The sequence below is a fragment of the Sapajus apella genome, unplaced genomic scaffold, assembly GCF_009761245.1.
Source record: "Sapajus apella isolate SASKATOON/1434 unplaced genomic scaffold, GSC_monkey_1.0 scaffold73, whole genome shotgun sequence".
Taxonomy (NCBI): Eukaryota; Metazoa; Chordata; class Mammalia; order Primates; family Cebidae; genus Sapajus; species Sapajus apella.
Window position 1 is genome coordinate 8312017 of NW_022437013.1, and position 15218 is coordinate 8327234.

Below are 15218 nucleotides of genomic sequence, written 5' to 3' on the forward strand. Positions count from 1 at the left end.
CACTTTTTAGGTACCAGGCACTGTGCTGAGGCGTTTCCTATCCATAGTCTCACTGAGCTAGTACAGAGCAGAGCAAGGCCTGGATACCAAACGTGGCCACCTCTAGAGCTTGCCTTGTAATCATTATGCTTGACTCTCTTTTTCAAGTCATCATCAAAGCAAACAGTTGGATTTGTTGCCTATGGTGATCTCAGTGAAGCAAACCAAAATTTGTCCTCCTTCCCAAGGTGGCCCATCCCTATCTTGCAGGTACAAATGGGGCACTGATCCCCTGGCAGTGTTCCTGAGCAAGGGCCTCTCCAGGGTGCTCTCTCTTGGCAGGCTGGGACAGGGTAAAAGGGCAGCCATGCCTGAGCTCAGGCCTGGGGAGTCTTTGAGCATGAAAACAAGCAAGGCTGAAGGGGTGGGAGGGATACCAGGCTAATCCTCTAACCAACTATGTGACCTCAGGCAAGTCTCTCCATTTTCTTTTTCCAGGCTTCACCCAGCCGAATTCCCAAGGCTGGGTGAATGAATGTAAATGCATTTTGACAAGTAGAAAATGCTGATTGAATGCAGAATATTAGAATTTGTAGTAGAGGGGCACCTTATCAGTTCATAGTGACTGTACAATTGAGAATGGGAAAAGGCAGAATCTTAGAGGCAGGTGCCAGGGCGGATGAGGAGACTGTGTTGGCAGGATGTGGTTTCCAGATTGGCAATCATTCAAGAACTGGGTTCTAACACTGTGTTTCCTTCAGGTCGGCATTGTCAGATCCTGGTGGAATCATGCCAAAGATTATGACTCCTCAGTATTGAGCCTGGAAGGTTCTTTAGCAATCCTTCTGCCAAGACCCCTGCTGAGATCCAAAGAGCTTAGATGAGTGCGGTAATGGAGAGGGGGCTGAAAGAACAGGAAAGAAAAGCAGCATTTAGTTCAGGAGACAAGTGAGTGGGGAGAGAACAAAGGGGGGGAAATAAGAGTATGGGAAGAGGTGGGTTCGAGAGAGAGAAAAGGGGTCTTTGAGGAAGAAAATCTAAGAGAGTTCTGTAGAAAGCAAGGTCTTAAAGGAGAGGGAGGATATGGTGCTATGAAAAGAGGAATCTAGAAGGAGAAATAAGAGAGATTCTAAGGAAGAGGGTGCGGGAATGGGAGGACTCTGGGAGAAGGAGCTTAGAGACATTTCACCCTCACTATTCCACCAATAGAAGTTCTTGTCACAGTTACCAATGACCACATGTCACCAAATCCAATGGCCACTTTTTAATTAATTTCCATGACCTCTATGCAACATTCAATGCCCTTGATAATCTGGTTCTTCTTGAAATGTTTTCTCCTCTTGGCCTGTGTGATAACAACACTCCCCTGGTTTCCCTCTTATCTTTCTGGGTACTTCTTCATTTGTTCCCCCACCTCTGCCAGACCCTTACATATGGGGTCTTCTCAGGAGCCTGAACTAAGTCCTTGTTCCTCACTCTGCATTCTGACTCTGGGAAGTCTCATTTATCCTCTGTTGTTTCAGTTATCCTCAATCATCTGACAACTTCCAAATCATAATTTTCAGCCCAGACTCATCTGAGCTTCATACATCTATATACTGGCATCTCCATTTGGATAGCTGAAAGGTGTCTCAAATGCAACATGTCCAGGGTCTTGCTCTGTTGCCTAGATTGGAATGCAGTGGCATGATCACAGCTCACAGTAACCTTGAACTCCTGGACTGAAGCAATCCTCCTGCCTCAGCCTTCAATTAGCTGAGACTACCAGCATGTGCCACCATGCCCAGCTAATTTTTATATATATATATAATATATATATGATCACATTTATATAGATAATCATATTTATATAGTCACATTTATATAGATAATCATATTTATATAATCATATATAATCATATTTATATAGATAATCATATATATATATATATATATTTGTAGAGATGGCGTCTCACTATATTGCACAGGCTAGTCTCAGACTCCTGGGCTCAAGTCATCCTTCTGCTTCAGCCCCACAAAATGCTGGGATTATAGGTTGAGCCACTATGCCCAAAATTGTATCCTTGATTTCCCTTTGAACTGAAACCAGTCCTCCCTTAGTCTTCACTCTTTGAAAAAGCCAACTGTTTAAGCCAGAAACCTCAGAGTTAGCCTTAATTCCATTATTTTCTTTCTGACCCTCATTGCACCTGAACTGTAAGTCTTTCCCATTCTACCTCCAAAATTTAGCTGTTTGGTCCATCTGCTGGTTTCCACTTCCACTCCCCTTAGCATCATCTCTCACCAGGATGCAGCAATACCCTTCTGATTTTCCTACTTCTCCTTTTGGCTTTCTGCAGTCCATTCTCTACATAGTAGTATGATTTAGCCCCTACCTAGCTCTCCAAACTGGTTTCATACTACTCTCCTCACTCCCTACTCTCCCAACTGGCTTCCTTTCAATTTCTCAAGCCTACCAAAGTCTGCCTCCCCTTTAGGCCTTTACAAGCCCCGTTCCTTCTGCCTGGAACTCTTTCTGGACCCTGACCCTACCCCACCTTCAGATGGTTTTGTCTGGAAAACTCCTTATTCTTTAAGGCTCAGCTTAGGTGTTATTTCCCTGATTCCTGGGGCCTCTTAGTTGGATGTCCCTCCTCTGTGTTGCTACAGCATCTTGTTTCTCCCCATCAATTGCCTTAGGTTGTATTTGTTGTTGCTGCTCCTACATAGGAGGGTTTGGCTTTCTTTTTATTTTTTATTTTCTTAATTTAATTTTTATCTTAGGTCCAGGGGTATATGTGCATGTTTGTTATACAGGTAAACATGTGTCATGGGGGTTTGTTGTGCAGATTGGGTTTGGCTTTCAATTGTTATTTTCATCACTATTCTAGTCTAGTTTATAGTAGGTGCACCATTGAATTGATAGAATCAGATTGAGAAGAGATTGTGGTAAGAAGGGAAACAGTAGATGGTTTGAGAGGCAGTGGATACACAGATCTAGGAGGAGAAATGTTGAGCAAGTGCTTTCTAAGCACTAACGCACAGACTTAAGAAGAAAGGAAGCTAGTGGTGGAGGATCAGCAATAGGATGAAACTAAGGCCAATGTAACAAGATTTGTATATTATTTAAAGCTTATTCAATTTAAAAGACTATTTGTAATTTCAAACTTATTCTTTGAATAGTTGGTATTAAGGTTTCTTTTGTGAAATAAGAGGTGGTAGTATTTTCCAATGCCCTTAATTACAGTACAGAATTAAAAGTATGACAAACATATGTTGATTCCCCCTCATTAAAAAAAAATTTTTAATTGCACTGGTCCACAAAATCCCAAATCGAGGAGAGCTCTGGGACCACTTTACACTCTTATTTAGGAAATGACCTAAATGTCTTTCACCTAGTAAATGAATAAACTGCTACATCTGTGTAATGGAATACTACTTCACAATCAAAAGGAATGTACTATTGATATACACAGCTACATGGGTGAAGCTCAGATGTATTATGCTGAATGAAAGAAGCCAGACTCAAAAAGCTGCTGAATATTATGTTCTATTTATATGACATTCTTGAAATGACACTACTGTAGGGATGGAGAAGAGATTAGTGGTTGCTAGGGCTTGGGGTGGTAGAAGGTGTTGACTACAATGGTGTGGCATAAGGGAATTATTTGGGATGTTGAAACTCTAATCATTGTTACATAACTCTATGCATTTGTCAAAATTTGTGGAGCTGCGCATCTGAAAGAATAAATTTTATATATCTCTCCACATTTTGTCATTCAGAAACTTAAAAATATATCTATGCCAATTTAAAAATAAATGAAAAATGTTAGTTAACAAATTATTGAGGACTCCACAGGACTTTTATTTGCCTAACCTCCAAAGGGTTATGTCTATTGACATTGAACATATTTTAAATTAAAACTTACATTTTAACTATTTATGTATTACTTTAAAATAAGAATTATAAACCTATTACATAACATAAATAATATATATTTATGACAAATAATTATAGTTTTCAAAAAAATGGCAAGAAAGTGGCATTATAGTCAGTTTTTGCAAATCTCTTTAATGTCTGGCTGAGCACAGGACAACTCGATTCTCATATCTGCTGTTGCACTCCAGCTGTTGCAATATGTGGTTTTTGGTTGAAGCATGTGAAGAAAATCCATCACCACAAAGATAGGGAGGTAGAGAAGGGGGGTAGTTAATAGTCTTTTTAGGCAGAATTCTAAGAATGACCTCCAAATGACTCTCACCTGCCTATAAATTCCCTCTCTTTTGAGAGTGTTTCTGATGAGATATCACTCCCATGTTTGTGTTAGTCATAAGGCAAAGGGAAATTGTCAAGGCTGTACTCATCTAATCACGGGAGTCCTTTAAAAGAAACTGCACCCCTTCCTGACACCTTACACTAAAATTAACTCCAGATGGATTAAAGACTTAAACGTAAGACCTAACACCATAAAAACCCTAGAAGAAAATCTAGGCAAAACCATTCAGGACATAGGCATAGGCAAGGACTTCATGACCAAAGCACCAAAAGCATTGGCAACGAAAGCCAAAATAGACAAATGGGACCTAATCAAACTCCACAGCTTCTGCACAGCAAAAGAAATAGTCATTAGAGTGAATCGGCAACCAACAGAATGGGAAAAAATTTTTGCAGTTTGCCCATCTGACAAAGGGCTGATTTCCAGAATTTACAAAGAACTAAAACAGATTTACAAGAAAAAAACAAACAAGCCCATTCAAAAGTGGGCAAAGGATATGAACAGACACTTTACAAAAGAAGACATACATGAGGCCAACAAACATATGAAAAAATGCTCATCATCACTGGTCATTAGAGAAATGCAAATCAAAACTACATTGAGATACCATCTCATGCCAGTTAGAATGGCGATCATTAAAAAATCTGGAGACAACAGATGCTGGAGAGGATGTGGAGAAATAGGAACACTTTTACACTGTTGGTGGGAGTGTAAATTAGTTCAACCATTGTGGAAGACAGTGTGGCGATTCCTCAAGGACCTAGAAATAGAGAAATTCCATTTGACCCAGCAATCCCATTACTGGGTATATATCCAAAGGATTATAAATCATTCTACCACAAGGACACATGCACATGAATGTTAATTGCAGCACAGTTTACAATAGCAAAGACCTGGAAACAACCCAAATGCCCACTGATGATAGACTGGACAGGGAAAATGTGGAACATATACACCATGGAATATTACGCAGCCATCAAAAACGATGAGTTTGTGTCCTTTGTAGCGACATGGATGAACCTGGAAACCATCATTCTCAGCAAACTGACACAGGAGCAGAAAATCAAACACCGCATGTTCTCACTCATAGGCGGGTGTTGAACAATGAGAACACATGGACACAGGGAGGGGAGCACTACACACTGGGGTCTGTTGGAGGGAAATAGGGGAGGGACAGTGGGGGGTGGGGAGTTGGCGGGGGATGGCACGGGGAGAAATGCCAGATATAGGTGAGGGGGAGGAAGGCAGCAAATCACACCGCCACATGTATACCTATGCAACAATCTTGCATGTTCTTCACATGTACCCCAAAACCTAAAATGCAATTTAAAAAAAGAAAAAAAAAAAGAGGGTTTTCGACCAGGTGCAGTGGCTCACGCCTGTAATCCTAGCACTTTGGGAGGCGGAGGTGGGCAGATCACCTGAGCTCAGGAGTTTGAGACTCCCTGGGCAACATGGCAAAACTCATCTCTACTAAAAATGCAAAGATTAGCTGGGTATGGTGGTGCGTGCCTGTAATCCCAGCTATTCTGGAGGCTGAGGCAGGAGAATCGCTTCAGCCCTGGAGGTTGAGGTTGCAGTGAGCCGAGATTGCACCACTGCACTCCAACCTGGGCCACAGAGTGAAACCCTGTCTCAAAAAAAAAAAAAAAAAAAAAAAGTTTTCTAGTGGTGGAAGAGGAAATGGGAAGTCAGAGAGATGCAAACTGTGAGAAGTACTTGACTATGCCATTGATGGTTTCCAAATTAAGAGCTGCATAAGAAGGAGTATAGGTAGCCTCTAGGAGCCACGAGCAGCCTCTGGATGACAGCCAGCAAGTCAAGGGGGCCTCAGACCCACACCCTGAAGTACCTGGATTCTGCTAACAACCTGAGTAAGCTTGGAAGGGAACTTTTCCCCAGAGCCTCCAGATAAGAGCCCAGCCCAGCTGATCACTTCACCTTAGCCTTGTGAGACCTTAAGTAGGGAACTCAGGTGAACATACCTGGACTTCTGACCTATATAACTACAGGATGATAAATGGGCATCGTACTAAATTGTTAAGTTTGTGGTGATTTGTTATGGCAGCAATAGAAAACTAATAAACGGCGTGGGGATTCTTCTTGATAACTACACCTAAGCTTCACACGTGGTAATTTCTTAATGTTTCTTTGCAATGTTGAATCTGAAGCCAAAGTTTATCAGTGAACCTTTTGTACTCTGTTTCATTAAAATCTACTGGTCGGCCAGGCACTGTGGCTTACACCTGTAATCCCAGCATTTTGGGAAGCTGAGGTGGGTGGATTGCTTGAGGTCAGGAATTCAAAAACAGCCTGGCCAATATGGCAAAACCCTGTCTGTACAAAAAATACAAAAAATAGCCAGGTGTGGTGGTGTACACCTGTAATCTGAGCGACTTGGGAGGCTGAGGCACAAAAATTGCTTGAACCCAGGAGGTCGAGGTTGCAATGAGCCAAGATCACGCCACTGTGCTCCAGCCTGGGCAACAGAGTGAGATTCTGTCTCAAAAAAATATATATCCATTGCACTTTTAATGGCTCTGTTATCCATGCATGATTTTGTAACATCATGCAGGAGTCATCTGGAAAATATTGGTCTACCCAGTTATGCAAATCTTCCCATTGTTGACTCACTTTTTGATCGTATAATATTAAAAAATCACATTCATTAATATCCCCACGAATTTTGTCAGAAAGCTATTTAAGATACCGGGAAGCTCTCAAGCTCACAGTGGCTGATACAGGTTTTCCAAAATTGTGCTTTTTACTTGAAAGTTTAAATGTTATCATTGAGAACAAATAGTATCAGTTGTTATTTTTTTTTCTAGGTGACAGGATCATTTTGTCCATTTTAAACAATATACTGGCCAGGCACCCAAGTTTGAATAACCACAATTTATATGTCAATCATTCAAGTGAAACAAAAAGTGCTTCTCAGCACTTTGGGAGGCTGAGGCAGATGGAATGCTTGAGCCCAGGAGTTTGAGACCAGCCTAGGGAACATAGTGACACTGTGTCTCTATTAAAAAAAGAAAATTAGCTGGGCATAATGGCATGACCTATAGTCCCAGCTACTTGGGAGGCTGAGGTAGGAAGATTTCTTGAGGCTGGGAGATCAAGGCTGCAATGAGCCATGATGGCACCACTGCACTCCAGCCTGCGTAACAGAGCCAGACCCTGTCTGAAAAAAACAAAAGTTCCAAAAAAATTGGCTAGTTTAGCTTGCAAGTCAATTGTATAAGTGCTTTTCCTCCTGACAATTGTACTTCAGTGTGCAGTAGAAATGCTTTATGTATTTATATATCCTTCCTATTTGTCACACACATGATTACAAACACATATTCAAAAGGTTGATATTGAATAAAAATTAGTAACTTTTTGGGGGAAGGATATGAACAGGCACTTCTCAAAAAAAGACGTTTATGCGGCCAAACAACGTATGAAAAAAAGCTAATCATCACTGGTCATTAGAGAAATGCAAATCAAAACCACAAAGAGATATCATCTCATGCCAGTTAGAATGGCGATCATTAAAAAGTCAGGAAGCAACAGATGCTGGAGAGGATGCTTTTATACTGTTGGTGAGAGTGTAAATTAGTTCAACCATTGTGGAAGACAGTGTGGTGATTCCTCTAGGATCTAGAACCAGAAATACCATTTGACCCAGCAATCCCATTACTGGGTATATACCCAAAGGATTACAAATCATTCTACTATAAGACACATGCACATGTATGTTTATTGCAGAACTGTTTTGTATGTTTATTGCAGAACTGTTCACAGTAGCAAAGACTTGGAACCAACCCAAATGCCCATCAAAGACAGACTGTATAAAGAAAATGTGGCACATACACACCATGGACTACTATGCAGCCACAATAAAGGATGAGTTCATGTCCTTTGCAGGGACATGGATAAAGATGAAAACCAACATTCTCAGCAAACTAACACAGGAACAGAAAAACAAACACCACATGTTCTCACTCATAAGCGGGAGTTGAACAGTGAGAACACATAGACACAGGGAGGGGAACATCACACACCAGGGCCTGTCGGGGGGTTGGGGCTAGAGGAGGGATAGCATTAGGATAAATACCTAATGTAGATGTCGGGTTGATGAGTGTAGCAAACCGCCATGGCATGTGTATACCTATGTAACAAACCTGTACATTCTGCACATGTATCCCAGAACGTAAAGTAAAATTTTAAAAAATTAATAACTTTTTCTGTTTCATTGAAATATTCTTAAATGAACCTTAAATGTATTCTACCAGGAATACATTGATAACGAAGAAGAACATGAATACAATGTAGTGTCACTACCTTGATCCATGCTAAGTCGCCAGCACTTTTACCCACCACTGCTTTTTCTCCCTCAGTGCAAATGTCAACATAGCAAAAAGGCAAATTATGTCTTAGTACTATCATGAAACTAGGTAGTTTTTTGTTTGCTTGTTTGTTTTTAGAGACAGGGTCTCACTCTATCGCCCAGGCTGGAGGGCAGTCCTAGCTCACTATAGCCTTGAAGTTCTAGGCTCAAGTGATCCTCCCACCTCAGCCTCCTGAGTAGCTGGAATAACAGGTGTACACCACCATGCCAAGTTAATTTTTATTACTTTTATTTTTGTAAAGACAGGGTCTCGTATGCTGCCCAGGCTGGTCTGCAACTCCTGGCTTCAAATGATCCTACTCCTCGGACTCCCAAAATGCTGGGATTGCAGATGTGAGCCACCATACCTGGCCCCATGAAAGCAGTTTTGACTGAACCTCCTAAATCTTAAGGGCTCCCTGGGTCTTTGAACCACATTTTTTGGGCTGCTGGTCTAGGCTAAGGCCGGAAGGGGAGGGAAGAGGCCTGGGGAAGAGTGGAGATGAAATTTTAATTATGCTTAGAAATGCCCTGTCAGTAGAGGAGGCAGCTGGGCATGAAGAGGAGGAGAGGATTCCAAAGGACCTCTGCTGTTGCTGTGCCCCTTCCTACTCCTGACCTGCCTTGTTCATGAGCTGTCCCAGCCAAGTCAACAGTGACCCTCTATAACTACTCTTATCCTGGGGTCTTGGGTGCTCTGTCTTACATGGCCCCAATACGAACAAAGAATCCTGCCCTGGCCCATGCACCTGTCATGGCTGTCTGCCACCCTACCCTGGAGCCCCAAGGCTTCTTGCTAGACTAAATGTATTAGTCTTCTCAGACCAACTACCTGTGTCAACACCATTCCATTTGCATGAAATGAACGCCTGCCATGTTCCCAGTCCTGTGTCAGGTGCTGATGGGAGGGAAGAGAAGAGACTAAGCCACAGAACCTCGATAGAGAGGCTTGATTCCTCTTCAAAAAACTGACTGGAAAGAGGGCTGACACCCCTACATGGGGGAAAAGCTCAAATGAGGGAGGCAGACGTTAGTGTGGCTTGGAGCCTTCCTTAAGTCAGTGCGGATTCAAGGAGGACCTCGAAGGGAGAGCAGAATTTGTGTCATGGGGAAGATAGAAGGTGTTCTAGGCTTGGCAGGGGTTGGGGGTAGGGATAGTCATGTGCAGGCACACTGTAGTAACAAGCCTGCTAGAGGGAAGGGGGAGAGCAGGGTGGAGTCAGAGGTGAGGCTTGAAGGTATAGGGAAAATGTATGAACACTTCACTTATTCCCATCACTCATGAGCTGCTATTGCGGGTGTCTGAGCAGGACGGAAGCTGTGTTCTGGGAAGCCAAATCTGGCCCAGTGTGCAAAATCACCTGAAAGTGTGTAGGACAGAAAGCGAACACCAGCTTCCATACAGAATTTCATTTCACCCTCACTCCAGTCCTAGGAGATGGGTACTATTGTTTCCATTCCCAGGAAATTGAGGCTCAGAGATTGGTTCACTTACCCAGCATCACTTGCATGGTAAAGGATGGAGGAAGGCTTCCAACCTCGGCATGCTTCTAAAGCCTGTGCTCTGAATAGCTACAATGTATGCAGTGATGGAGGGGCAAAAGGAACAATCATAACAGTCACCATTTACTGAGTGCTAAGTACATGTCAGGTTTTAAGCAAAATTCATGCACTATTTCTTTTAATCTTCACTGCAACTCTGTGAAGTAGGAACCATTATTCTTCCCCCACATCCAAGTCTAGCCATAGGGCCCAAACTTTTTCCACTTTAAGATTGACTGCAGAAGTACAGGCATTAGACAAGAAGGGCCTGAGTTAGAGTGGTAGCCACACTTCTCAATAGCTCTTTGAGCCTGGATAAACTGCTTAATCTCTCCATGCCTCAGTTTTCTGCTTGCTTTTATGTTTTTTGTTTGTTTGTTTGTTTGAAATGGAGTCTCACTCTATCTCCCAGGCAGTAGTGTATTTGTGCTATCTCATTTCACTGCAACCTCTGCCTCCCAGGGTTCAAGTGATTCTCGTGCCTCAGCCTTTCAAGCAGCTGGGATTACAGGTGCTGCAAGCCACCACACCCGGCTAATTTTTGTAGTTTTAGTAGAGACAGGGTTTCGAACACCTGACTTCAGGTGATCCACCCGCCTCAGGCAGACTACCCAAAGTGCTGGGATTACAGGCATGAGCCACTGCGCCCGGCCTTTCCTCACCTTTAAATGGCAGCAGTAACAGTAACGACCTCAAAAGATTTTTGTGAGGTGTCAATAATAAAGCACTTAGCAAGGTGCCTGGCACATAGTAAGTGCTCAATAGATGTGAGCTATTTTTCTTGTGATTGTTTTTGTTAGTTTCTCAAGGTCCACCTTCTAGGAAGGTAGCTGCCACTAGTTGCTAGTATCTGTTGCTTACTTAGCCAGGGTCATCAGGACACCAAGACTAAAAGGACGAAGAAGCAAGACCACACTACTGAGAATTCAGCATCGCTTCATGTTCCCAAGGTCTCAGGCGAGGCTGGGAAAGGGGGCTGTCTCAGAGAAGAGGGACTGAAGAGGCTGGCCCAGGGAGCCAGGGGAGGAGCTGGATGGAAGGACAGGACCGAGAAGGGAAGGAGCCCGGCTGGGAGTGATGTTTCCAAACACCTCCCTCCTGCCCACCTTTTTCCTCAGAGCTTTGTTTTTCTAGACTTCTGCAGTCCAAACGAAGAGCAAATGGGGAGCCGTGAGAGGTTGTGCCAAGAGAGCCCGCACCACATGGGCCACAGCCCTGGCTCAAATGGTGGACCAAGCGGCAGAGGGTGTAGGAAGAGTGCTGACCCGGCAACAAACTGTTCTCCAGAGGGGACCCCCCTTCCCAGGAAGCCAAGGGACTACATACAAGAGTTGGCACATTTGGGACATTTGGACTTGAGGGCAGAGGCCCCAGGCACCATTTGCTATTTATGATTTGGAGAAAGGCCCGAGTTAGGGAGAGAAACTTCTTCTTTGCTCCTCTTTCAGAGCAGGCCCTGTCTTACTTTGGGCCTCCACCCAGCACCGTCACTGGATGTTTAGGTCTCCTGCTGTCAACCCCAAGGGCCCCAGCTTGCAAGGCAGAGGCCTGAGGGAAAGAGGAAGAGCTCCTTTTCAGAGAGGAGCGCAGAACCGCAGAACTTTCAACCTGGCATTAAACATTCTCCTCCCTCTGTTCCTGCTGGCAAAGGCTTTCGCTGTTCCTGCGACAGCCCACTCTCCCCACTGCTCCCCAGTGGCAGGGCAGGGCTGGGTAGTGGTTAGGAGCACAGAGACTCCCCGAGTTCAAATCCCAATCTTGTTACTTTTAGCTCTGTGACCTTGGGTAAATTCCCCAGTCTCATCTTTAAAATGCAGCTTTTAATGGTATCTTCCTCACTGGGTTGTTTGTGAGACTTCAATTAATTCACACAGAGTGCTGAGAACAATGCCTGGCATATAAATGTTTAACAAATGTTCTCTACTCTTATTATCCACCTCTGTGCCACTTTTCTCTGCCAGAATTACATTTCCACCTTCTCTCTGCCTCCTTAAACTCAGTCCAGCTCAATCTCCTCCTCCTCCATGAAATCTTTGGGCAGTATCCAGTCTCCTGACCTCTGTTACATGTGGCAATGAGACCAGAACCATTTTGAGAGCAAAGGACTATGACATGAACAGCACTAACTAAATGAATCACAGAATAACATCTGTACTAATCTCCTTAGTGCTATCAAACTTTCTGACTGTGAGCCACAGTAAGAAATATATTTTACAGCATGGACCAGTCTGTGCATTTGGTATCACTGTGTACATTTGATACACAATGCATTTGTATATAAACATTGTATAGAACATGAAAAAATAAAATTAGCTGGGTGTGTTAGCACACACATTTGGTACCAGCTACTTGGGAAGCCGAGGTGGAAGGATTGCTTGAGTCCAGGAGGTCGAGGCTACAGTGAGCCGTGATCATGCCACTGCATTGCGGCCTGGGCAACAGAGTGAGACTGTGTCTGAAAAAAAAAAAAAAAAAAAAGGAAGAAAGAAAGAGAAAGAAAGGGAAAAAAGAAAAAGAAAAAATACACTGTTCCAAGAATAACCCTGAGTCTTTCCTCCAGAGGCCCGAAACCCCGAAAAGATTACAGGTGAATGGGGTGTTTGTGGGACAGAGACAGAATCAAGGGAGGCTGCAGTGGATGGTGTGTGGAAGGCCTTCCGAGGCAGAAGACCAGAGAGCAGGCTGAGCTCAGATATCAAAGGGCGTCAACTGCCACACAAAAGAGTTTGGATATTTTCTATAGACACTGGAATTTTCTAAGCAGAGGAAGACAATACTTGGCTATGTGTTTTGGAAAGCTCTCTGGGACAGCTGTGAGGAGAAAGGACTGGAAAAGCTAACTCACAGAGACGGAAAACCATGAGGAAGCTCTGTTGAGCATCCAGGTGAGAGAGAACCGATAAGGCCATAAATCAAGAAACACCTGGAATAGTGGAGAACATGGAGGAGACAAAAGTCAGAAATGGTGAAGACTGAAATCAGCAGCTGAAGATTTGAGCTTGAGTAGCTGGGTCAATATGATGCTGGTTTCCAAGGTAGGTACAGAGGAAGTTTGTCCAGGGACAAAACAGTTCAGTTTTGGAATAAGTTTGAGATACCCATTGGGAAAATTTCACTGGGAAACATAACTCTCATTCTTTCACTTATTCAATAAACATTTATGGGACTGATGTAAAGTAACGTTTTATTTTGCCAAAGTAGAAACATTAAATAAATAAAGTAATTTCTATTATTGCCATCATTTCAAATAACATTTGCTACCAAAAATTAGGAAGAGCATACTCTCAGAATGAAGGACAGCCCTTTATAATTTTTGTTTTTTGAGACAGAGTCTCACTCTGTCGCCTAGGCTGGAGTGCAGTGGTGCAATCACGGCTCACTGCAACCTCTGCCTCCCAGGTTCAAGCGATTCTCCTGCCTCAGCCTCCAAAGTAGCTGGGATTACAGGTATGTACCGCCACGCTTGGCTAATGCTTGCATTTTTAGTAAAGATGGGTTTTTGCCATGTTGGCCAGGCTGATCTTCAACTCCTGACCTCAAATCACGTTTCCACCTCAGCTTCCCAAAGTGCTGGGATTACAGGTGTGAGCCACGGTGCCCGGCCTAGTTCTTAATAACTGAATAAATTTATTTAGTGAAAAACTTTCCTAGTAAAGTTTTTCTCATTTTGCCATGAAAACATTGCTGTATAACATCAGCCTGGTCTGTGGACTGTAGCTGGAGAGCCACTAATTCGAGAAATGGGCAGAGGAAGACAGGCCAGCAAAAGAGACCATGAGGCATGATTCCAGAGGCAGGAGGAAAACCAGGAAAGTGTGATCATGGAGGCCAAAAGAGGGGAGAGTTTCAGAAATGAGGACTTGGCCAATAGTGTCTTTTGCCACCCAGAATTCAAAGAGGTAATCAAATTTGGCAATTTGGAGGTCATGGGTGACCTTTGGCAGAGCCCCTTCACTGAGATAATGGGACTGGGGCCAATTTGCAGTTGGTTGAGGTGTGAATGGGAAGGCGGGAAAAGTGGAAGTCTAGTATGTAGACTACTTTCAACAAATTTCAGAGTGAGAGACAGAAAAAAGAGAGAGGAAAGGAGGGAGGGAGAAAAACAGATTGAGAGGGAGAGAGCAAGTTAGGGGAGCAAGAGAACACACAGTGGAGGGGGAGTTCTTGCTTTTTTGCGATAACAGAGACAAGCATTTTACAATCAGAAGAGAAAGAGCTGTTATAGGGAAGCTGAACTTTCTTGAAGACAAGAAGCATAACAAATGGTTGGAGGAAGGGCCCAGGAAGGAGGTGGATGAGGCCAAGGCCCAGGCGGAGGGATTAGCCTTTAACTAGAGGGGCACCTTGTCCCCTGAGAAGAGAGGGCTGGAGGGGAAGGAAGTTGGAAAGGCAGGCCAAGTTTGAGGGGGTAGTGGGGCAGAGAGCACTGAGGTAATTCACGCTTGAAGGCCTCTGTTTTCTCAGGGAAGTAGAAGGAGAGGTTATTCCGTGCAGAGAGAGGGGAGGAGCAGGAACATGGTAAGGAGCTGAAGGAAGTTTGGAATGTGGCCAAGCTGAATGTGGAGGCTGGAGCTGGGGCCTTGACAAGGGAACATGCTCAAGGATGACTGAGGGGCGCCAGCGGAGCAGCTGAAATTCATTGAGTCTGACGTCTCCCTGCGGGTCTTGTCTCCCTCACTAAGCTTGAGGCAGAGTCCACGGCACTTTCCTTTCCCGTCTGTCCCCTCGCTAGGCAATGCTAGCCCAGTTTGGCCCAGAGGAGTCACCCAGTACTCTCAGAAAGGTCTAGAAAAGCAATCACTGGCAAAACCCAGAAGCACTATAGGGCTGTTACGGGGAACAGAGGTAAGATCCTAACTTCTGATAGGAAGTTCTCCATCTTGGTTGATCCAGACCTTTTCTGCTACCCTGCTGACCGGTTTACTCCTGTTTTGTGTTAAGTGAAAAGGAGAACAGCCAGCTTTTGCCCGGCAACACTTGCAGGCCTTAAATCTTACAGGCCAGGAAAAAGCCAATAAGAGGAGCCAGCGGCTTCATGTCCCACAAGCTAAATGAGGCCGAGGCAATTACTA